The 24,646-nt window shown below is 42.5% G+C and overlaps 1 long non-coding RNA gene across 2 annotated transcripts; it reads left to right on the forward strand.

Moving 5' to 3' along the window:
- Positions 1–5,266: 5,266 nt before the first annotated feature.
- Positions 5,267–15,896, forward strand: LOC129549081 (uncharacterized). Of its 2 annotated transcripts, XR_016036350.1 has the most exons (6): positions 5,267–5,386; positions 8,087–8,185; positions 12,631–13,116; positions 14,092–14,210; positions 14,357–14,676; positions 14,889–15,896. It is a non-coding gene; the product is annotated as an uncharacterized LOC129549081 (long non-coding RNA). The 2 variants fall into 2 exon arrangements; XR_008684445.2 differs by having other exon boundaries at positions 14,357–15,896.
- Positions 15,897–24,646: the final 8,750 nt, after the last annotated feature.

Consider the following 24,646-nt stretch of genomic DNA (forward strand, 5'->3'; position numbering starts at 1 on the left):
TGGTACGTGGTAAAGGCACTTTGTAGATCTCATTGGTTTTATAAAGTAGAAGACCAGGAATTTCCTGGTGGTCAAGTGGTTAGGACTTTACACTTTTACTGTCAGGGGCTCAGGTTCAATCACTGGTTGGGGGACTAAGATCCTGAAAGTCATGGCGAGGCCAGAAAATTTTTTTTTTTTAATTTAATTAGATGACCTTTAGATAGAGAGGCTAACCTTGGTTATGCAAGTGTGTGTAATGTAATCACATGAACCCTTAAAACAGAAAAGGGAGACAGAATCAGAAACCACAGAGGTTCAAAGCACAGGAAAGATTTGATGCACTGCTGTTTGTTTGAGGAGGAAGGGAATCATGTCACAGGGAAATGGCAACTGCTGTCCTCTAACCACCAGAAACTGAATTCTCTCAATAACCAGTAAGTCTGAAAGAGGAACCTCAGCTGCCCATGAGAACCCAGTCCTGGGCAATACTTTGATTTTAACCCAGTGAGACCTTAAGAAGAGAACCAAGCCACACCATTCCAGACATCTGACCTGGAGAAACAGTGAGACTTGTGTAAAACTGCTACACGTGTGATAATTTGTTACACATCAATAAAAAAGTAATACAGTCAGTAAAGAAAGGATCAAAGTAATAGTTACTAAAGAAGAGCAGGGTGGGGAAGAATATGCCAACACTGCAGGGATTTAGAGGTGTTTGAAATGTACGAGGGAGCTTCCCTGGCGGCTGAGTCTGTAGAGTTCGCCTGCAGTGCAGGAGACTGGGGTTCTATCCTTGGGTCGGGAAGATCCCCTGGAGAAGGAAATGGAATGCATGAGGAGAAGAGAGAAGAGACATAAAGATGACCTGAGGTGAGTCGGATTGTGAAGAGTCTTTTAAGCCAGGAGACTATTTTCCAAGAACAAAGGGAACAAGTGAACTGTTTAACAGAGCTGGCGTTATGGAGCATGAGGACCGTGGCACAGGCTGGGAGCAGGCATTCGGGTCCCCTGCTTCGTCAGTCAGGGAAGCCGGTGAGAAGGAGGAAGAGTGGCTTGAGGGTGCCGAGCCCCAGATGCTGACCAACATCTGCTTGTTCTTTCTCATTCCTGCTCCTCAGTCACTCCCTGAACACAGCTACGTGCAGGGCGCCACGCCACGGTGCAGGGACACCCACTGCTCAGAGCTCCCAGACCTCAGCAGGGCCTTTGTTGTTGCTCCTGCTTTTCCAGAAGTCATGTGGAGTAAGATAAATATAGTTTAGGGATTCCCACAACCAGTTCTGCCACCTATTGAGTGCACAAGCCAGGGCAAGTCACTTAACCTTTCTGAGTTTCCCTTTCCTGATTTGTAAATAACTATTATAGCTTCTTCAGAAGGCTATTGCAGGAATCAAAGACAAAGTATATAAAAACTTTAAACGTCGTGAAAGCCCTGTTCAGATGATCCGCTTTCGTCTCTTTGTCTCGCTACCATCCACGTGCTCTAGTTCTTCTCACATTTTTTATTTTTTCTCTCTCTCCTTTCATTGTTTTCTTTATTAAACTAGTTCAACAAATATTTCTTGCGAGCCCGTGCTATTCATTCATCTAAATGTCTGTCCATGTTTGCTTTACACACACATTCCCACTGGGGAGCTTACTCTATGAACACTTAAGGATATATAACAAAGCTCATAATGTATTAATAAGTGGAAAATAAAAGTGATTACAAAATATGTTAGATTGACAAGCAGGTGTTTTTGTGTATGTGTGTGCTGTGTGAAAGGGAGCAAGAGAGAAAAAATACAAATATATGCATAGAGCTAAAGATTGGAAAATATACCTCAAAACACTAGCAGAGTACCTCTAGATACTTTCATTTGACTTTGTTTTCCCATTTTCCTGTATTTTTCAAATTTTCTGCAAGAAATACATTTTATAAATAGTAAAGCAGCCCAACATATTTTAAGAAAAATATAAGATGTCAAATGCTATGAATAAGTTATACATAGGATATTATGGGAATGGATGTGTCTGAATTAAATGTTGACTGGGTAGAATCTCTATGCTTAGCTTTGAAGGATAAAAAGCTCTTCAGGAAAGACCTTAGTGAATGGCATTCGGGAGAAGGACCCAAGGTGTGCAGACCCTGGAGTGGGCAGGAAACAATGTTATGTGTGCAGTTCCTGTTACCTGAAGTGTGCCCTGGGTTGCACTAGCAGGCAGGAATTAGATGCCATGCTATGAATCTTAGCTTTTATCCTTTAAGTACAGAGGCATTTAAGCAGAGGATTCGTATAGTCAGACCTTCATTTTTATAGATTATAGTGGGTGGCAGTGTGAAATGCATAGTATAAACAGGTTAGAAGCAGACAGGAAACACGGAAATTTGTCAGGACACTAGTGTCCAAGTAAAATACAATAAAGATCTGGACCAGAACAATGTAGTGAGAATGGAGAGAAATATTTTAGGGATAATTAAGAATTGTTTAAGACTTATTTCCCATTCTGTCTATGTTATACTATATTGTTAAATATATATATAGCAACACTATAACTTATTCAAGAGAGCATACTTAGGTGCCTATATAATATGCCTGCATAATTTTCCAACTGGAAGAAAAGTATTGAAAGGCATGGGAAGGCTAAGACCCCAAGACCTTGGAAGATTTCTTAATTTGGCTTGGGTCTCATTTCTGCAAGCCCAGAGGAGACAGTCAGAGTTAGAAAATGCTTCCCTCCGGCCCGAAACTAAGCTGTGGGGAGACGGGAAACAGCAGAGGGCCTAAGAGACTCTGGAGGAGGACCCACCAATGTCAATGGCAGATAAGACCAGATGAGCGACGGTGGTCTCGTGGGCAGTCAGAGAGCAGGCTGTGCAGTGATGTGACTTGGAAAGACAGAGGGTGTGTGTGTGTGTGTGTGGCTTTTTCTGAGTCACGTTTAGTTTTTATAACAGCAGACTTTCCAACTGGCATAAAGACAGTCAAGAGTTAAGAGAGAAAGCAAAGCGCCTAAGTGTGTCATGACAGCAGGATGCCAACACAAGTTTGCTGGCAGTTAGAAGCAGCTAGGCTGTCTGTGCTAAGGAGGGACATGGGTACAGGGAGGAATGAATTCCTGAGCTCTTCTTTGGCCCAAGTTTTTACTTTGTTGACTTAAAAAATAATCACGTCCTAAAAACTGAGAGTTATTTTATTTGGTAGGAATTTTTTGGACTTCAAGCCCAACAGACAGCATTTCAAGGAATCCTGAGAGAATTGCTCCGAGGAGGGGTGGGCGGGAAGGGGTCAGGTTATATAGAAAAAGTGAAGTGAAGTCGCTTAGTCGTGTCTGACTCTTTGCGACCCCGTGGACTGTAGCCTAACAGGATTCTCCGTCTATGCGATTTTCCAGGCAAGAGTACTGGAGTGGGTTGCCATTTCCTTCTCCAGGGGATCTTCCCGACCCAGGGTTCAAACCCGGGTCTCCCACATTGAAGGCAGACATTTTACTGTCTGAGCCAGAAGTTTGTAACAAAGGGCTTTTGTAACAAAGGGCCTGAACATCAAGAGATTGTTGTGAATTAAAGAAACCTAGATATCTCAAGTTAAGGAATTTAGCACTTTTATATGTGTGAGGAGATGCAGGAGTCTGCTCCCTGAAATCATTGTTTTCATCATCTCAGCTGGGGTGAGTATCCAGCGATTTTTCACATCCAGAGTTCTTCACGACGCCCCACAGGGAGTGGCTGCAGCCTTACAGCTGCCAAATCTGTGCAGGTATTCTTCTCCTTCCTGAATGCCCTGGAGGGCGGGAATCCCTGATGACTGTGACCTCCTTGCTTATTGATCTGATAAGAAATACTCCATTTCTCAATCTCATCCAAGTTCTGCTTTTGTTTGCACCAAGTGAGTAAATGCTTTCCTGCTGAAAATTTGAGGCTTTTTCTTAAACCCCTCTTTCTAATTATATTCATCAGTTCAGTTCAGTTCAATCACTCAGTCATGTCCAACTCTTTGCAACCCCATGAATCACAGCACGCCAGGCCTCTCTGTCCATCACCAACTCCTGGAGTTCACCCAAACTCATGTCCACAGAGTCAGTGATGCCATCCAGCCATCTCATTCTCTGTCGTCCCCTTCTCCTCCCGCCCCCAACCTTTCCCAGCATCAGAGTCTTTTCCAGTGAGTCAACTCATCGCATGAGGTGGCCCAAAGTATTGGAGTTTCAGCTTTAGCATCAGTCCTTCCAATGAACACCCAGGATTGATCTCCTTTAGAATGGACTGGTTGGATCTCCTTGCAGTCCAAGGGACTCTCAAGAGTCTTCTCCATGGGAAGTGTCTAAAATTCTCCAAGTAAGGGACAAATCTTCTTTCATGAACAAACTGAATATTGATATTGAAATCCAAGACAAGTTTTAGGTGCTCTCAGCCCTCTGGCTGGATGCAGGCGGGCACAAGAGAAGCCTTCATGCAAGGAGTCAGGGACACAAGGAGGCTCTATGGCAGAGCGCCAAGAGACAGGTTTGGAGGTCTGGAGCCCTGATGTCATGACCAGAGAGGGTCACAGCATCTTTTCTCTGAGCTCAGCTGCGTGGGCAAGTCAGGCTTTTGGTCAGGTCAGAAGGGGCTGGACAACCTCAGCGAATCCCTAAGGGTCTTTTTATTTGTATATTTAGAGTCTCTGGACCAGGAGGACTTAAAATAACAATTATTTGCAGCTTTGCAGGAAATTAGAGAAACCTGTAAGAGTGAGCTTTCTACAACAGGATAACAGAGGTTTTAAATTGAGCCAACACAGGGAGCCAGAGGTAGAACTCAGAGGAATACTCTTTTCCAGTGAGGTCTGTTCTGACTTTCAAAGGGATGTGTCCCCCTCTGCTGCTGCTGCTGCTAAGTCACTTCAGTCGTGTCCGACTCTGTGTGACCCCACAGACGGAAGCCCACTAGGCTCCCCCGTCCCTGGGATTCTCCAAGCAAGAACACTGGAGTGGGTTGCCATTTCCTTCTCCAATGTGTGAAAGTGAAAAGTGAAAGGGAAGGCGCTCAGTCATGTCTGACTCATAGCGACCCCATGGACTGCAGCCTACCAGGCTCCTCCATCCATGGGATTTTCTAGGCAAGAGTACTGGAGTGGCTTGCCATTGCCTTCTCCGGTCCCCTTCTAGCCCTATATTAAAGTATACTTGGGGTTTGGGAAGGTGCTGTCTTTGTGTGTTGATTTCTTTTAATGATAGTGAAAATTCTTTCTTGGGCAGAAAAGGCCCAGAGCAGGAAATGTAGTGAGGTGGCAGTGGCGGTGGGGGTGGGGTGGCAGCTGCCGTCAGATTGGATACCAGGAAACAACCTGTCACATGACCTCCGAGAACCTGAAGTCTTGAGGAATCACTTTTCCGAGAAGATTTGTCCAGCAAACACCTCACCCAAGGCTTCCTCTCGCCAGTAAGTCCTAAAGCTCACGGGTTAGCAGGGCAAGAGCATCTACCTTGATCTCTCCTGTCCCGGAGTCCGCCCTCCAAAATGTCTCAGAGAAGCCAGCAATTTCCTTTTCCGGCGTTCTTTTCCCTTTTACTATTGCATTCTACTTCACAGGCAAAAGAATTATCGTCTATGAAATAGAATGAAGCTTACTTTATAGTTTTAATTCTGGTTAGGCCCACAGGGACATACAATAGCATTTCTCTTGCCTTTTCTTTTTTTAAAGTATTTGTTTGAGCTGCAATTCTATGAGCTAGGTCTTGTTCTGGGAGGGGCTGAAATTGCCTGAGGGAGGCTGTGGGGGTGGAGTAAGAAAATCTGAGTGGGATTCCTGCGTTGATGAGCAGGTAAAAATTCTGGGTTTGTGTGTGTGTGTGTCTGTCTAACCCTTAGAAAAAGTTAATTATATTTCCAAGTACTCAGAGCAGAATGGATGATAGACTGAACAATTTTAACGTTGCATTTTGACCCTCTATTTGAAATCTCCCTGGAACAACAGCTCTAGGTCTGGTTTCTATGTTGGCTCTGAGGGTCCCCTTTTGTGAAATGCTAAGGGCTGCACAGACTTAAAATCCTCAGATTACTTCCACTCCCCCACCTCCCTGCATTATCATTCCCTACCATATTCTGCAGTGAAAGAATGTTATCTAACTTTTTGAGAAAGACAGCCAGCTGGCAAAATATACCTCTTTCCTTCTCTGCATTAGAGGCAGATTCTGAGACCCTTCTTTGTCAAAATGATACCTATATTTCAAAGCACAGATTACATACATTGTAAAGCCTCCTCTAATTCTTCCAAACCCCAAACTAAATGAAACAAACTATATGTATACATATGGCTTCCATGGTGGCTCAGTGGTAAAGAATCTGCCTGTCAATTCAGGAGACAGGGTTTGATCCCTGGGTTAGGTTGGGAAAATCCCATGGAGAAGAAAATGGCAACCCACTCCAGTATTCTTGCCTGGGAAATCCCATGGACAGAAGAGCCTCACAGGCTATAGTCCAAAGGGCACAAAAGAATTGGACATGACTTAGCAACTAAATAAAAACATCAACAACTATATATAAGGCTTCCCTCTCTTAAACTTCCAAGTGCATTTAAGGGTACATAGTTGTGTTTTGTTAATTTATGATGAGAATTTAGTCTATGTCACGTGCGAGGTTAAGCATTTGACATGGATTAACATTGTAGGTAAATGCGACTTTTGACTCCATCTCATATCTGAACGAAGAGATCATGTGACTTGCCCATGGCCACTGGGAAGTGGGAGAGTCATTTATTTCCTGTATTGATAGATATAGTGCTCCATCTTCTGCTAAGGTTTTATTATGTTTTACCTACCTTTCGCTTCCAGGAAAAATTGGCATTTGTAAGGGGATTAACATTTTATCATTCATCAGCTCATTATTGTCAAAAATACTTTTGTGACGTTGTTATTACTATTTTCCCCACATTTCACAGGAGGTATGTGGCAGAAATAGTATTCAGCCAGGTGATACTTCACCCTAACTCAGACCACTGAACTCCCTTGCCTGGCCTCCTGCAAGGTCAGCTTGGTATTTTCATTGCCTTTGTAGGGCTAGAACTTTCCCTTCACCACAGCTACCAAAAGATCTAAGTTACTGTACCGGGGCAGGAGCATGGCCCATACTGGCCCAGGCTTTGTCTAAGACCTACGCAAGGGAGAGAGTGCTCAGGTCTTTCTCAAGTTGTCCAGGTGGTCATCTGTATCTGCAAGTTTTGCATCCACAGATTTGGAGAGCTGTCTTCACGGTACTATACTATTTTATATAAAGGCCTTAAGTGTCTATGAATGTTGGTGTCAGTAGAGGTCTTGGAACCAGTCCCTCCCAGGGATAATGAAGGGTGAGCTCCAATAGAATTGTGGAGTTTCCCCTTATATTGGAGAATTATAGATATAAGTGGCCAGGTCAATATGACCAGTGGCTTTGTATGGCCAGATCAATATACCCAGTGACTTTTATCAGCTGAAATCTTCTTATTGGTTTATAGAATGGGTCCTCCTCTTCTCTGAGAATAGAATGAAGATTCAGGTCCATTTGGCCAGCACATACTGAGAAAACCTGCTGCTACTGCTACTGCTAAGTCACTTCAGTCGTGTCCGACTCTGTGCGACCCCATAGACGGCAGCCCACCAGGCTCTCCCATCCCTGCGATTCTCCAGGCAAGAACACTGGAGTGGGTTGCCATTTCCTTCTCCAATGTGTGAAAGTGAAAAGCGAAAGTGAAGTCGCTCAGTCATGTCTGACTTGTAGCGACCCCATGGACTGCAGCCTACCAGGCTCCTCCATCCATGGGATTTTCTAGGCAAGAGTACTGGAGTGGCTTGCCATTGCCTTCTCCTAAATTGGGTTAAAAAGTGCCTTACCTGAATCCCTGCATAAAGGTCATGTTACAGTTCATTTATCCTTTTAATGAGAAAATAATGACCACTTACTATGTACCAAAATCTATGTGCATATTAGAGCTTTAGAAGTACAACAATTGACCAAGAATTTTTTCACACCTTTGAGATTTTGTCAGTCTAAATAAAGAAGTAAACTGGAACAAGCTCCAATTACCAGAAATTGAGTTTATTTGGAAATAGCAGATGAATTGCAATTCAGAAAACATGTGCTAATTATGATTGAACTTTTCTGCAGAATATCTAGGCAGGAGACCTGAATCTGCTTGCAAAAAAGAAGAAAACATAAAAAAAAAAAAAAACCCAAACAGAAAACATGTGCTGTAGCAAGTTACAGGTGAGCCCGTGGGGATGTGGGAAGGCTGAAGTTATGGGGGATAGTGGGAGGAGGGAGAAGTCCAGCGAGAATCCAGGCAGGAAGTTCACCAGTATGAGGATGAGAGAGATTCTTAGCAAATATTCATTGGTCTGGAGGTAAGTCTTAGTTTTTAGTAAAGCAGGCATGTACAGAAATCAGTCTCAGTTAAGTTCCATTCTTCTGAGGGCACATGTATAAGATTTTCCATTTCGTATCACCTGGTTTCATTCTGAATTGGAATTCTTTCAACATTTCATGATCGTATGAGAGAAACATGCAAAAAGTTATTGTGCAATGTGATGGTCACTCACAGTGACAGAACCGGGGGTCTGTGCAATCAGAAGAGGGTCGTTTATACTGTAGGGAGTTGGATACGGAAGAAGGTGATGATGGAGGGGAGGAATATGATGGGGGGAGTGAGATTCAGGGCAGATACTCCTGGTGAAAGGAAGAGTGTGCACAAAAGAAAGAAAGAAGAACAGCCAGGCTGGAGAGGCGGTGCTGGGAGTTTGGCTTCTTGAAGTGCACTGGTATACAGCAGGTCTATGCGACCCTAGGGGCTGCATCCCACCAGGCGCCTCCTTCCACGCGATTCTCCAGGCAGGAACACTGGAGAGGGTTGCCATGCCCTCCTCCAGGAGATCTTCCCAATGAGGGGATGGAACCTGAATCTCTTACATCTCCTGCATTGGCAGGCAGATTCTTTACCACTAGCGCCACCTTTGGGATGCATTCTCCTTTCTGAAGATAGAGCAGCTGCTGGTCTTTGAGGGTTATACTGCTTCTCAATGTACTCACCTAACAACATGTTAGAAATAGCTCAACTGGAATTCCATCACCTCCACTAGCTTTGTTCGTAGTGATGTTTTCTAAGGCTCACTTTACTTCACATTCCAAGATGTCTGGCTTTAGGTGAGTGATCACACCATCGTGATTATCTTGGTCGTGAAAATCTTTTTTGTACAGTTCTTCTGTGTATTCTTGCCACCTCCTCTTAATATCTTCTGCTTCTGTTAGGACCATACCATTTCTGTCCTTTTTCGAGCCTATCTTTGCATGAAATGTTCCTTTGGTGTCTCTAATTTTCTTGAAGAGATCTCTAATCTTTCCTATTCTGTTGTTTTCCTCTATTTCTTTGCATTGATTGCTGAGGAAGGCTTTCTTATCTCTCCTTGCTATTCTTTGGAACTCTGCATTCAGATGCTTATATCTTTCCTTTTTGCTTCTCTTCTTTTCACAGCTATTTGTAAGGCCTCCTTGGACAGCCATTTTGCTTTTTTGCATTTCTTTTCCATGGGGATGGTCTTGATCCCTGTCTCCTGTACAGTGTCACGAACCTCCGTCCAGAGTTCATCAGGCACTCTATCAGACCTAGTCCCTTAAATCTATTTCTCACTTCCACTGTATAATCATAAGGGATTTGATTTAGGTCATATCTGAATAGTCTAGTGGTTTCCCCTACTTTCTTCAATTTCAGTCTGAATTTGGCAATAAGGAGTTCATGATCTGAGCCACAGTCAGCTCCTGGTCTTGTTTTTGCTAACTGTATAGAGCTTCTCAATCTTTGGCTGCAAAGAATATAATCAATCTGATTTCGGTGTTGACCATCTGGTGATGTCCATGTGTAGAGTCTTCTCTTGTGTTGTTGGAAGAGGGTGTTTGCTATGACCAGTGCGTTCTCTTGGCAAAACTCTATTAGCCTTTGACCTGCTTCATTCTGTACTCCAACGCCAAATTTGCCTGTTACTCCAGGTGTTTCTTGACTTTCTACTTTTGCATTCCAGTACCCTATAATGAAAAGGACATCTTTTCTGGGTGTTAGTTCTAAAAGGTCTTGTAGGTCTTCATAGAACCATTCAACTTTGGCTTCTTCAGCGTTACTGGTTGGGGCATAGGCTTGGATTACTGTGATACTGAATGGCTTGCCTTGGAAACGAACAGTGATCCTTCTGTAGTTTTTGAGATTGTATCCAAGTACTGCATTTCGGACTCTTTTGTTGACCATGATGGCTATTCCATTTCTTCTAAGGAATTCCTGCTCACAGTAGTAGATATAATGGTCATCTGAGTTAAATTCACACATTCCAGTCCATTTTAGTTCACTGATTCCTAGAATGTTGATGTTCACTCTTGTCATCTCCTGTTTGACCACTTCCAATTTGCCTTGATTCATGGACCTAACATTCGAGGTTCCTATGCAATATTGCTCTTTACAGCATAGGACGTTGCTTCTATCACCAGTCACATCCACAACTGGGTATTGTTTTTGCTTTGGCTCCATCCCTTCATTCTTTTTGGATTTATTTCTCCACTGATCTCCAGTAGCATACTGGGCACCTACTGACCTGGGGAATTCCTCATTCAGTATCCTATCATTTTCCCATTTCATACTGTTCATGCACTCAATATGCCAACAAATTTGGAAAACTCAGCAGGGGCCACAGGACTGGAAAAGGTCAACTTTCATTCCATTGCCAAAGAATGCTCAAACTACCACACAATTGCACTCATCTCACACACTAGTAAAGTCATGCTCAAAATTCTCCAAGCCAGGCTTCAGCAATACGTGAACCATGAATTTCCAGATGTTCAAGCTGGTTTTAGAAAAGGCAGATGAACCAGACATCAAATTACCAACATCCGCTGGATCATGGAAAAAGCAAGAGAGTTCCAGAAAAACATCTATTTCTGCTTCATTGACTATGCCAAAGCCTTTGGCTGTGTGGATCACAATAAACTGTGGAAAATTCTGAAAGAGATGGGAATACCAGACCACCTGACCTGCCTCTTGAGAAACCTATATGCAGGTCAGGAAGCAACAGTTAGAACTGGACATGGAACAGCAGACTGGTTCTAAATAGGAAAAGGAGTACATCAAGGTTGTATATTGTCACCCTGCTTATTTAACTTATATGCAGAGTACATCATTGAGGAATGCTGGGCTGGAGGAAGCACAAGCTAGAATAAAGATTGCCGGGAGAAATATCAATAACCTCAGATATGCAGATGACACCACCCTTATGGCAGAAAGTGAAGAGGAACTAAAAAACCTCATGATGAAAGTAAAAGAGGAGAGTGAAAAGTTGGCTTAAAGCTCAACATTCAGAAAACAAAGATCATGGCATCTGGTCCCATCACTTCATGGCAAATAGATGGGAAAACAGTGGAAACAGTGTCAGACTTTATTTTTTTGGCTCCAAAATCACTGCGGATGCTGATTGCAGCCATGGCATTAAAAGACACTTACTCCTTGGAAGGAAAGTTATGACCAACCTTGATAGTATATTAAAAAGCAGAGACATTACTTTGCCAACCAAGGTCCGTCTAGTCAAGGTTATGGTTTTTCCCATGGTCATGTATGGATGTGAGAGTTGGACTCTGAAGAAAGCTGATCGCTGAAGAATTGATGCTTTTGAACTGTGGTGCTGGAGAAGACTCTTGAGAGTCCCTTGGACTGCAAGGAGATCCAACCAGTCCATTCTAAAGGAGATCAATCCTGGGTGTTCATTGGAAGGACTGATGCTAAAGCTAAAACTCCAATACTTTGGCCACCTCATGCGAAGAGTTGGCTCACTGGAAAAGACTCTGATGCTGGGAGGGATTGGGGGCAGGAGGAGAAGGGGACGACAGAGAATGAGATGGCTGGATGGCATCACTGACTCAATGGACGTGAGTTTGAGTGAACTCCGGGAGTTGGTGATGGACAGGGAGGCCTGGCATGCTGTGATTCATGGGGTCGCAAAGAGTCGGACACGACTGAGCGACTGAACTGAACTGAACTGAACAGCATGTTAAAAATCATTTATGTTCAAAGGGCCCACCTATTGCCTCGCTTCAGAAATAAATCAGTGGAGAAGTGTGTTCTTGTTACTATGCTGTGTCAGAAACTGCTCTAAAGGTAGTGGTTTAAAAGGACAATTGTTTATGTGGGTGAGGAGCTCATACTAGAGTGCTGAAGAAGCCTGTCACACGTCCACGTCCGAAGGCTATCTCCTGTTGAGGACAGAATCTGGCTTTGGTGGACCACTTGGTCTGTGTAGTGTGCAGGGGGAAGGTCAGGGGCACGTAAGTCTTCTGGGAGGCAGACTTCTCCTTGAGTGTTTCCAGCTGATTCAACTGGGCCTCCCATGACCTTCCAGTTGCAGAGCTCCTGCTTGGCGCCAAGCGGCTTGCCTGGGTCTCTACTCTCCCTCTAAACAAGGCCTTATAAATGGACTTTTGTGAGTGGACTCATCTCCTGAGGCCACAGTGGCCCCTCTTGACCACCTTTCTGTCCTGTTTGTTCTCACCTCTTTCCTTCAGCTCAGAACTAAGCATGAGTTGAGATGCCCTGGTACTTTCGCAGTCTAGGTCCTTGTTAGATTCTTGATAGTTCTCAAACATCTCAGGGTTTTAAATTCTTTTTTTCTTTTCTTCCACCTCAGCATAATGTAAAGAAGCTTATCAAGCTTATGAAGTCAAAGCCATGGTTTTCCCAGTAGTCATGTACAGAAGTCAGAATTGGACTAAAGGCTGAGTGCTAAAGAATCAATGCTTTGAACTCTGGTGTTAGAAAAGACTCTTGGAAGTCCCTTGGACAGTAAAGAGATCAAACCAGTCAATTCTAAAGGAAATCAACCCTGAATATTCATTGGAAGGACTGATGCTGGAGCTGAAGCTCCAGCACTTTGGTCACGTGATGCAAAGAGCTTACTCATTGGAAAAGACCCTGATGCTGGGAAAGATTGAAGGCAGGAGGAGAAGCGGGTGACAGAGGATAAGATGGTTGGATGGCGTCATCGATTCAATGGACATGAGTTTGAGCAAGCCCCAGGAGATAGTGAAGGACAGGGAAGCCTGGCATACTGCGGTTCATGGCTCACGAAGAATTGGACATGATTGAGCAAACTGAACAACATCAAAAATCAAAGGTGAGAGTAGAACTATGTCTTATAGGTTTCTTTTTATAATTTTCACTTAAAAATGATTTCCTTTTGTTTGAATATGCAATTCATTCACAAAGATCAGAATTCTAAGATGAAAGTAGATAAATACCAAGAATATCTTCCATGTTGTCATGTTCCTCATACATCTCTCCAGTTTTGCTAGTGTAGGATCTCAAAATTGTCACTGAATTTTAACTGTCAAGTTCCTAGCTGAGTACACTTAGCACAGGATATGGATTTACTATGCTAAGTGTCAGGAACCCTCCCTTGCTTGTCTTAGCCTGTTCAGGCTGCTGTAACAAACTACCGTAGACTAGGTGACTTATAAACAATAGAAATTTCTCCTAGTTCTGGATGCTAAAATGTCTGAGCCTAAGGTGCCAGCAGGTTTGATGTCTGCTAAATCCTGCTTCCTGGTTCACAGTTGTCTTTTCACTGTGTTCTTACCTGCGGCAGGGGGAAGGAAACTCTCTGGAGTCTCTTTTATAATTTTACAGATCCCGTTCCTGCAGGCTCCACCCTGATGACCCAATGATCTTCCAAAGGCGCCACATCCTAACACCATTATATTGGGAGCTAGAATTTAACATACGAACTTGGGGAGACATAAACATTCAGTCTACAGCAGGCTACTTCCAAGTCATCTAGGAACATTATTTTTTTCTTCGTATTTATTTGACTGCCTCAGGTCCTTGTTGCATCTTGCAGGATCTTTCATTGTGGTGTGTGGACTCTAGTTGTGGCATGTGGACTCAGTAGTTGCAACACACAGGCTTAGTTCCTCTGAGGTATGTGGGACCTGAGTTCCCACACCTGGGATTGAACCCAAGTCTCCTGCATTGCAAGGCAGATTCTTAACCACGAACCATTGGGGAAGTTCCCTAGGTACACTATTATGCCTTGTTAAACTCACAATCCTAATACATTTTAACCACATGAGTTGTTTATTGCCTTTTTAAGCTCCAGAACCTACAGGACTAGAATTATTTGCTATAAAAGTGCTCCATATAAGGCACCAGTAACAGGACATAAATACGGAGGAAAAACAGCATTATTGTGGTGGAAGAGACAGTCTATTGGTAAGAATATTGTGCTGTTTTTCTAGGTTTTGTGATGGCTGTAGTATCTGTCATTACTTCCACATTTGTCATTTTCCCCATTTTGCCATTTTCTAAACACTTGGTTGCACAATTTTAACTTGTTATTGTGTGTCCTGTTTTCTTAGGAACTCCACATTAGGAGAACTTTCGGTCCCACAAGACTTTGAGCCTCTCCTTATAAACAGCCCAGCAGGTGTCTCGCTGCTTTGACTTACTTGCGGTTTGCCATCTGTCCAGCGTGAGATGTCCAAACAGCAGAAGGACGGGCCTTGTTTCTCAGTGTATGGTCTTGGCAATTTCTTGGTCCTTGTCCAAGTCCCCAGATACAATCTCCATCATTACCATTAACAGCAACGGGTTAAAATGCAGCTATTACCAATCATCTATGCCAGCGCCTGAGCTGATGAGTTGAGAGGAGGACAAACAGGAGAAATCTAAAGGCAAGGTGAGGTCGGGGTGGGAGACAGCTTCTCCTTTTCTGCCCTTTCTCCAAAAACGTCCGTAGGTTTATTTCCCGTTTGCTCAGCCGTGCATTCTCACACTCTCCTTTTCCTTGAGAGCTGACTGTTAGACACGCACAAGAGAAGGCCATGATGGCCTCCAGATAAAGTAGACACTGACACACAGGGAGTCCGGGTCATTTGTTTTCCTTGGCAGGGCTTAACCAGGCTGGATGGAAGAGGAAAAGACCACCAGGAAAGCGCATGGCTCAGGTGGAGCTATAAATCAGCTCTGTGCTCTTCCGAGGATTTATATTCAACCGAAGACGTGTCCGATGCAGGACCTGATGGCTTTCTGCTTTCTTTTTGCTTACGTGGAGAAATAACAGTTAATATAGTCAACTATCCCAAGGCAGAAGATTATTATTAAAAAAGAATACTTTGCAACATTATTGATTTCTCAAGACACTGTCAGATATTTTAAGATTTGGATTTAATAAAACATAATATGATTTCTTTTATGGGATTTTTATGTTTTCCCAATCTTTATCATCCTTGTGTGTTTTTTAGTTGAAAATGTGAGTATCTACTAAGATCAACTGAACAAATCCTGATCTAAGTTACGAAAACCTTTATGGCCACATTGTCATTTTCCTCCACTTACCTCTTTCTGTAAGCAGATTTGTGGGGTAGGGGTCGTCTCTGGAGAAAAAGAATCAGGCATGGCTTTCTTAACATAAGAGAAACCGTTTTTGGCCCAAGCTCTTTGTGATCTCAGCCAGGCCATAATGCTCGATCTTGAACAGGTCTCAGTGATAAACGGTCTTAGGGGAACAAAAGAAGGCATAAACAACAGACAGTTAACAGGCAAGAGAAATAACAAGAGCAAAAATATCAGATCTGTCGCAAAGACTCTCAGTTCTCTCTTGATCGTAAAGACTAGCCTAAAGCACGGTCTTGAGCCATTTTGCAGAATCTAAGTGCCAACAACTAGATTAGGAAAGTTATGACCAACCTAGATAGTATATTAAAAAGCAGAGACATTACTTTGCCAACAAAGGTCCGTCTAGTCAAGGCTATGGTTTTTCCCGTGGTCATGTATGGATGTGAGACTTGGACTGTGAAGAAGGCTGATCGCCGAAGAATTGATGCTTTTGAACTGTGGTGTTGGAGAAGACTCTTCAGAGTCCCTTGGACTGCAAGGACATCCAACCAGTCCATTCTAAAGGAGATCAATCCTGGGTGTTCATTGGAAGGACTGATGCTAAAGCTGAAACTGCAATACTTTGGCCACCTCATGCGACGAGTTGACTCACTGGAAAAGACTCTGATGCTGGGAAGGATTGGGGGCAGGAGGAGAAGGGGACGACCGAGAATGAGATGGCTGGATGGCATCACCGACTCGATGGACATGAGTTTGAGTGAACTCCGGGAATTGGTAATGGATAGGGAGGCCTGGCGTGCTGTGATTCATGGGGTCGCAAAGAGTCGGACACGACTGAGTGACTGAACTGAACTGAAAGGATAGCGGTGTTGACCTTTTCTGACCCTCTTGACTTCAATCAACTGAAGCTTGGCCTCTGCCTACCATCCAGGCCCCTTCGTGCATATGCATGTACCAGTAGCTTAAACTTCCCCAGTTTTGCTGTTCAGAAAAAGCACTGCTTTGGGAAAGATCCCCAGTGTTCACCTCACTTTCAGGGAGTAATAAGACCTTCTGCAGTTTGGCTTTTCTGTCTTTTGGCAATACCACCAAAAGGCAAACCCAACATTCAGGTAACAATTCTACATGATTGAGCCTTCTTTATATTTATTCATATTTTTCTATATACACAGCATTTATTATATATACTCAATACAATGTGATACAGTGTGTAAGAGGAAAGATTGGAGTAGCAAGGATTCCTAAGTTGGTTTGGGGAGTGGATAGAGAAAACTTGGTCTTCCCTGATAGCACAGATGATGAAGAACCTGCCTGAATTCAGGACATCTGGCTTCAATCCCTGGGATGGGAAGATCCCCTGGAGAAGGAAGTGGCAACCCACTCCAGTATTCTTGCCTGGAGAATGCCATGGACAGAGGAGCCTGGTGGGCTACAGTCCATGAGGTTGCAAAGAGCTGGACACACCTGAGCGACTAACACGTGCGCACAAAGAAAACTTAGAGAGTCATCTGAGCTGGAGAGTAATGCTCTTTAAAGAAGGACCATGTCTGTTTGTTCTCCACTCTCTACCTGGCACATGGGAGCTCCTCTGGTATGGCACAAAGATGCAGAAATGGAAAAACAAAATTGTTTTCGGTAGAAATAACAGACGTTGTTGTTATTATGTCTCTAACTCATGTCTGATTCTTTTGTGACCCCGTGGACTATAGACTCAGAGGGTCCTCTGTCCATGGGGTTCCCAGGCAAGAATACTGGAGTGGGTATCCATTTACTTCTCCAGGACATCTTCTTGATTTAGGGATTGAACCTGCCTCTCCTACACTGGCAGGAGGTTTCTTTACCACTGAGCCCCCAGGGAAGCCCAGAAATTATTAATAGACATCCTCAAAGGAGGAGGAATGACAGAGATTAACATTTACTTTTTATTAAGGCCCTAAAATGTGCTAAAAATGCACAGATTAAAGATAAATCTTAGGAGTGGTAATTAGTTGGTAAGTATGTCCACACCTGGCAGCTCTACAGTTTTCAGTTATATTAAAAAAGAGGTCATTTACTTGGAAAGAAGCAGATAGTTGGCAACATAATTGGGCTACAGCTGAAGCCCTCAAACCTTTAAACTCAATCTGTATCAGGATTGAGTAAATAAATAAATTCCCTTTGTTATTTAAGCCAGTTTCTGTTATTTGCAACTGAAAGCAGCTGAGTTTTATGTCAGATAAGATAAATGTTAAAAGTAGAAAAAGGTGACAAGGTCTCCCTGTTCTGCTCTAATGTGGTCTAAAGAATGGTACCATCACCTTGGAACTTGGTAGAAAAGCAAATTCTTGGGCCCCATCCCAGACCTACTAAATCCGAACCACTGCAGCCTGAAGCGGCGCCTGATTTGCATTTCCAACAAGCCACAGGTGTTACTGATGCCCTTAGAAGGCAGACCGCCTTTGAGCAGCTCCTCTGAAATACTCCCCTGGGTGGACGATGAGGCTAAGACTTCAGCTTTGAGGGATGAATACTAAATTTTTCTCCTTACCAGAGGTAAGCTCTAACTAATTGTGAACTAATTCAAGCTGATTTCTTTCCAAAAGAGGAGGTGAAGCAACTAGGAGAATATTTCTTCTTTGCATCAGCACATCAGTGAAAAAGAAAAGTGTATCCTGTTGCTGCCGACAGACAGTGGGGTCTGGCTGCTCCCAGCTCTAAAATCAATAAAGGGGCAGATGCCTGTCCAAAGGCAGTGTTCCTCCTCCCAACAAGCAGTGAGCAAGAGCTCTTAAATGGGATTTTAGGGTGTATAGGTGGAGGGAGGGGCTACATGCAGAAACAACACACTCAGCTCTGAAATTGCTCCAGCGGCGGTCTGACCAGCATAATCTTAGTTGTTTTTAGTACAGTTAATCTTCACGTCCAGGGCTGGTTTGTTTCCATTTCTCTGAGACCTGTTCTCTGAATTGTTGCAGCTTATATTATGGTCTGGTCATCATGTAGTTAATTTCTTCCATTTGGTGAGGGTTTCAGTATCTACAGAACAGCTCAGAAATATGGCTCCGAATACTATCTGTGATCCTGGAAGGGGTACTGAAAGCCCCTGACTTTTCTTCATGACCAAACTGTTATTATTTTTTTCTTCTTTGACTGCTTTCCTTGGCTTCTGCATATTCTCACTTCCTGATTAAGCTTATTCTTTGGCTCATGTTTTTCTACAGACAAGAGGCAGACTGAGGACATGGTGGGGGAAGAACCACAGGGTCTGGCTCTGTTTCACTGTAGGTTCCTTGGCTATTTGCAGGTATAGGTCTCTAAAGATTTTAAATTAGGACAACAGTTAGTGGACAGATTCTGCAGAGTTGACAGAGAGAGGACTCAGTGCAGCTTGTAGCATCAGCGACGTGTTACTGTTGAGTACTGCCGCTGGGTGAGGCCCTTTCAACTGTCTCGTGCTCTTGTGTGCCTTCACACAAGCACATAAGTGTGTCATTCCCAATAGAGAAGACAGATTGGCCTAGCTTTGGGCCCCCTGGTCACCGTGTGTTCAGGAGAGAAGGGAACTCAGGAATAGCAGATTCACTAAAGATCACATAAACGGAGCAGGTGAGATACTGTTCTTCCAAAGGAAGAGTTGCCAAACTCCAGAAACACAAATGTCCACGATAATGTTTCTAATACAGAAAAGTAAAGAAAAAGAAGCATGTGTGGAATTAAAGATTCTATCAGAAAGCCAAAAGCTGAGTTAGAGCGTAGTTAAAACAATGCCGCCTGCCACATCAATAAACAGAGGATGTGGAGGCCATCAAGACATCAGGAGGAAGGAACCAGGATACTGGCCCCAGAAAGTTAGGGTGCAAATCAGAGAAATGATTTCAAGGAGCCCAGACTCTTGCATCTTCCTGTATATAGAAAAGTACTAAGTTCATTAATTTGAGATGTCTGGTTTTCTTTAATTAGCAGCAATCTTTGATGTTCAGCTACCTGACTTTTTGTTTGTTTGCTTGAACTCCTGTATATCCTGGCTCCTCCCTTACCTTTTTGGAGCAGCCCCTCAAAGCCATCTGAGAGGCTGTTTTCTGGGCTTCTGTCCTCAGTGAGTCCATTGAGTAAACATAATTAGGTTGTGAATTTTTTTTTTCAGTTGATGTAAACAAAATTTGAGAAGCTATAATACTGATCTAATGGGATATATATACTTAATAAAAATGTTTAAAGAGCGTATGATAGTTATTGTGTATTCATGGCAAGTGTGAGGCTTGTTTTATATAGCAGAGTTTCTCAGTATCAGTGCAATCTATATTTATTCTCTGTGCATTGTAAAGTATTTAGCAACATCTGGGCCTCCACATTAACAGGTGCTAACAGCACCCCCAGCTCTGCTCAGAACAATTGTAAATGTCTCCAGACATTGCCAATGTACCCTGGGTACAAACTGCACTTGGTTTGGTACCACTGACTTAGAGATTTCAGATCTTTTTGAAAAGACATGATCCAGTAAGTATGATTTTCAAGCACTGTTGGGGAAAGGAAAGCTTGACATTGATGACAGGAGGCATGGAAAAGTTGGCATGGCTTTTGGTAACTTTCTACTGATTCATTTAGATGCAGATGAAGGTAAATATCCTCATAATTTAGGAGATGTGTTGTTTTTCCAAAGGATGTATCCTATAAGGGAAGAATAACTTTAGCAAGATGGCTAACCATTTCACACTCTTGTCGACTCATCTCAGGATTAAAGACGTTTGAAAACAGGATTCTTTCTGAAATGTTGGGTAGGAAGTCAAAGGAAGGAAAGGGGCTATGGATGCTAAGTGGTATTTTCAACATATTTTTCTATCCATAAGATTTTAGAAGCGAAAAACTGTCTTGAAGTCAAACATTTGGCTACACAGATGGTATTGGCAATCATTGGAATTTCTGGACAATAGCTTAAGATGTTGGAATAACGGGCTCTTGGATAATGTAGCCTGTCTCAGTAAAGGAGGAAGATTTTTTTTTTTTTGGTCTGGAATAAGTACTTCTCAAAGGGTTCAGTTCAGTTCAGTTCAGTCGCTCAGTGGTGTCTGACTCTTTGCAACCCCATGAATCACAGCACGCCAGGCCTCCCTGTCCATCACCAACTCCCAGAGTTCACTCAAACTCATGTCCATCGAGTTGGTGATGCCATCTAGCCATCTCATTCTCTGTTGTCCCCGTCTCTTCCCACCCCCAATCCCTCCTAGCATCAGACTCTTTTCCATTGAGTCAACTCATCGCATAAGGTGGCCAAAGTATTGGAGCTTCAGCTTTAGCATCAGTCCTTCCAATGAACACAAAGGGTAGTCTGTGTCAAAATTATTGCCTAGAATACCAGTTCATGGGCTCTACCGTAAAGCTATGGATTCTGTTGTGAAAGGTGGGTGGGATATCACTGAATCTGCAACTCTGAATTCATCCTACAGGTGCTTGTTATATACTGCAAGCTTTGAGAATTCATGGCCTATTAGATAGTTTATCTGTCAATTAAATAGCACCAAACCAGGGAGTCAGTGAGTGAAAATACATTGAGATGAGATAAAATGAAGAAAGGAAAAAATATCAAGTATCTGTCGATTCTTAAAAAAAAAAAGTAGTAAACAAGATCAGTTCAGTTCAGTCGCTCAGTCGTGTCCGACTCTTTGCGACCCCATGAATCACAGCACGCCAGGCCTCCCTGTCTATCACCAACTCCCGGAGTTCACTCAAACTCATGTCCACAGAGTCCGTGATGCCATCCAGCCATCTCATTCTCTGTTGTCCACTTCTCCTCCTGCCCCCAATTCTTCCCCAGCATCAGAGTCTTTTCCAGTGAGTCAACTCGCATGAGGTGGCCAAAGTATTGGAGTTTCAGCTTCAGCATCAGTCCCTCCAATGAACACCCAGGATTGATCTCCTTTAGAATGGACTGGTTGGATCTCCTTGCAGTCCAAGGGACTCTCAAGAGTCTTCTCCAGCACCACAGTTCAAAAGCATCAATTCTTCGGTGCTCTGCTTTCTTCAGAGTCCAACTCTCACATCCATACATGACCACTGGTAAAACCATAGCCTTGACTAGACGGACCTTGGTTGGCAAAATAATGTCTCTGCTTTTTAATATGCTATCTAGGTTGGTCATAACTTTCCTTCCAAGGAGTAAGCGTCTTTTAATGTCATGGCTGCAATCAGCATCCACAGTGATTTTGGAGCCCCCAAAAATAAAATCTGACACTGTTTCCCCATCTATTTCCCATGAAGTGATGGGACCAGATGCCATGATCTTCATTTTCTGAATGTTGAGCTTCAAGCCAACCTTTTCTAAGACCATGTATATGTGTATATTAAATTATGAAATTAAGATTATTACCTCAGATAGTAAATACTAATCTTATAAGGATTATTGAGACTTGCTGAGTTAAAGCTCAAGATTGGAATATGGTGATTTAAGTGTGAGTCTTATTTTTTTTAAATGCTTCTTTTAACCTGGGATTTGGAGTTCTGCATATCAAGAGTGTATACAATGTGGAAATCTGCACATTAGACTTTAGAGTGTGTTTTCATGATGATGGAAGTAGAGAAACAAAGGTGGAATCACAGTGGGTGGCCACTGTAAGTATGACGAACCAGCTGCAGAAAGAAGAACACACCCCAACCAAGAAAACACGTGGAGCCAACACGTAACATTTGCCAAAACGCTTCTTTGGCTCAAAGAAGAGTTTCTGACAAATTCTTTACTGTCTTTTAGATAAGTTCATCTGGAGAAGAAGATAAAATGTCTCAGGGGACGGATATGTGGGGCCTCACCATGAAGGAAAAGGAAAGAGATTGGCCTTGGGGTAGAAGCTGTTGTGTTTGCTAGTTGATCTCATAGCCAGAGAAAGAAAGACCGAGCATAGTCTGAAGTTTGCTTCAGGAAGCAAATTTCAAGAAGTTCAGAGAGAAAAACAGTCATGACACAGCATCTGAAACATCTGGAAGGGAAGTCTACTAGAAAGATTGTAAAGTTTTAAAAAAGAAAAGCAGTTCGCTTTGCAAGTAGCCTCAATGAAGAACAACAGGACATGATTTAAAAAATCAGGGGCATTATATACACTGCTGAAGTGACCAGATTTTTTTTTTTTAAGGAGCATGTGTGTGGCAGAATAGTTTATCAAACTATTAATTTGTTCATTTATTTTTCCACTTCCCATTTCATGAAAAAGATCAGGATAATTAATTTCCTCATGAATTTTTCTAAATTGGAAGACAGAAAACAGTTTTTCTAAATTGGTCTCATGGTCCATGGTCTCACGTCCAACTAATTACAACCCTCTAGGAAGTTCCCCTGACCACAGGGAGAATAGTAAAGAATATCTATATATCTAAATATGAGATATGTTTCACATCTCTAAGTTATCCAAAAATCCCTAACATTTTATCATGTAATACTTTTTTTGTTTGTTTTTAATTAACTTATTTTTTTATTGAAGGATAATTGCTTTACAGAATTTTGTTGCTTTCTGTCAAACTTCAGCATGAATCAGCCATGGGTATACATATATCCCCTCCCTTTTGAACCTCCCTCCCATCTCCCTCCCCACCCCACCCCTCTAGGTTGATACAGAGCTCCTGTTTGAGTTTCCTGAGCCACACAGCACATTCCCCTTGGCGATCCATGTTACATACGGTAATGGAGATTTCCATGTATCTCACCCTCTTCTCCCCTCTCCCCAATGTAATACTTTTTTTTTTTTGCCTCAAGAAGATTTGGGATATAATCACAAAATTTAAAAAATGGAATGAAAGATAAAAAGCAATATGTCTTTTCTTTTATCCTGCCCATCTATCTTGGGCAAAATAATCCAGACTTTTTTCATGCTTTAGCCCTTTGTTAATATGTGCTGATAATAATTCCTCATTTACATCTAAATTATAATCATGAAGCAATTCACATAGACCACTCTAAAGAAAAACACTGTGGGCTTCTTACTTCTAATCATTTTCTAATGAAAATGATTTCATTTCTCAGTAGAATATTAATAATGATGATAAAGATAATAGTAACAATGATAACAAATTCTTATGGAATGGTCTAGTCAAAGCTATAGTTTTTTCAGTAGTCATGTATGGATGTGAGAGTTGGACTATAAGGAAATTTGAGCGCTGAAGAATTGTTGCTTTTGAACTGTGGTGCTGGAGAAGACTCTTGAGAGTCCCTTGGACTGCAAGGAGATCCAACTAGTCCATCCTAAAGGAAATCAGTCCTGAATATTCATTGGAAGGACCAATGCTGAAGCTGAAACTCCAATATTTTGGCCACCTGATGCGAAGAACTGACTCATTGGGAAAGACCTTAACCCTGGGAAAGATTGAAGATGAGAGGAAAAGGGGCCGACAGAGGATGAGATGGTTGGATGGCATCACCGACTCGATGGACATTAGTTTGAGTGAACTCCAGGAGTTGATGGTGGACAGGGAGGCCTGGCGTGCTGCAGTCCATGGGGTCACAAAGAGTCGGACATGACTGAGCAACTGAACTGAACTGAATGGAGCGGTCACTGTGTGTCAGACACTATTTTAAGCAATTTGTGTATATAAATTCATTTAATCCTCACAAAAAATCCTCTGAATTAGGCACTACTCAATTCCTAAATGAACAAACTGTGTTGCCAGGTCAAATATTAATCTTGCACAGAAGTCAATGCTAAATGCATTTAGAAGAAATAAATTTGTATTTAAAAAGAACCATAATTCTAAGACACATTCAGAAATTCAAGTGACCAAATGACCAAAGCCATAGAGGGACTTTTAGCAGGAATTCCAATACTATTTCATACCTCCCAATGTTTTTATATTGCAAAATACAAGTCTAAATTGATCAGTTCTTGGCACTTTTCATAGGTTATTGCCACATGACAACATTAGTTACTGTAAAGCTATATCAGAAAGCACTAACTTTGGTTACCTTGAGATACGGTACTTCGCCCTGATGATATTTCCTTGGGGCTGTTCCAGTGCAAAAGCAAATGCAGTTTTTGGATTTTTGTTTGTTTTTGATTGTGCCATGCAGCATGTGAGATCTTCTTTCCCAGACCGAGGATGGAACGCCTGCCTCCTGCAGTGAAAGCATGGAATCTTAACCCCTTGGTCCCCAGATATGTCCCTGAATTTATTTATTTTTTTCTGTTTTCAGTTTGATTCACCGGTGCTTAAATTATGTAGATTAAAAAAATTCTTCAGATGATGCTAATTTCAAAGACAGTACCCATGCCTGATGACTGAAACAGACTTTTTAATGTGGACTAATCATTTCTTGTTTGGTCACTAAGTCATGTCTGACTCTTTGTGACCCCATG

Source organism: Moschus berezovskii, chromosome 25 (assembly GCF_049115385.1).
Source record: "Moschus berezovskii isolate FMDL1 chromosome 25, NW_MosBer_1.0, whole genome shotgun sequence".
Lineage (NCBI taxonomy): Eukaryota > Metazoa > Chordata > Mammalia > Artiodactyla > Moschidae > Moschus > Moschus berezovskii.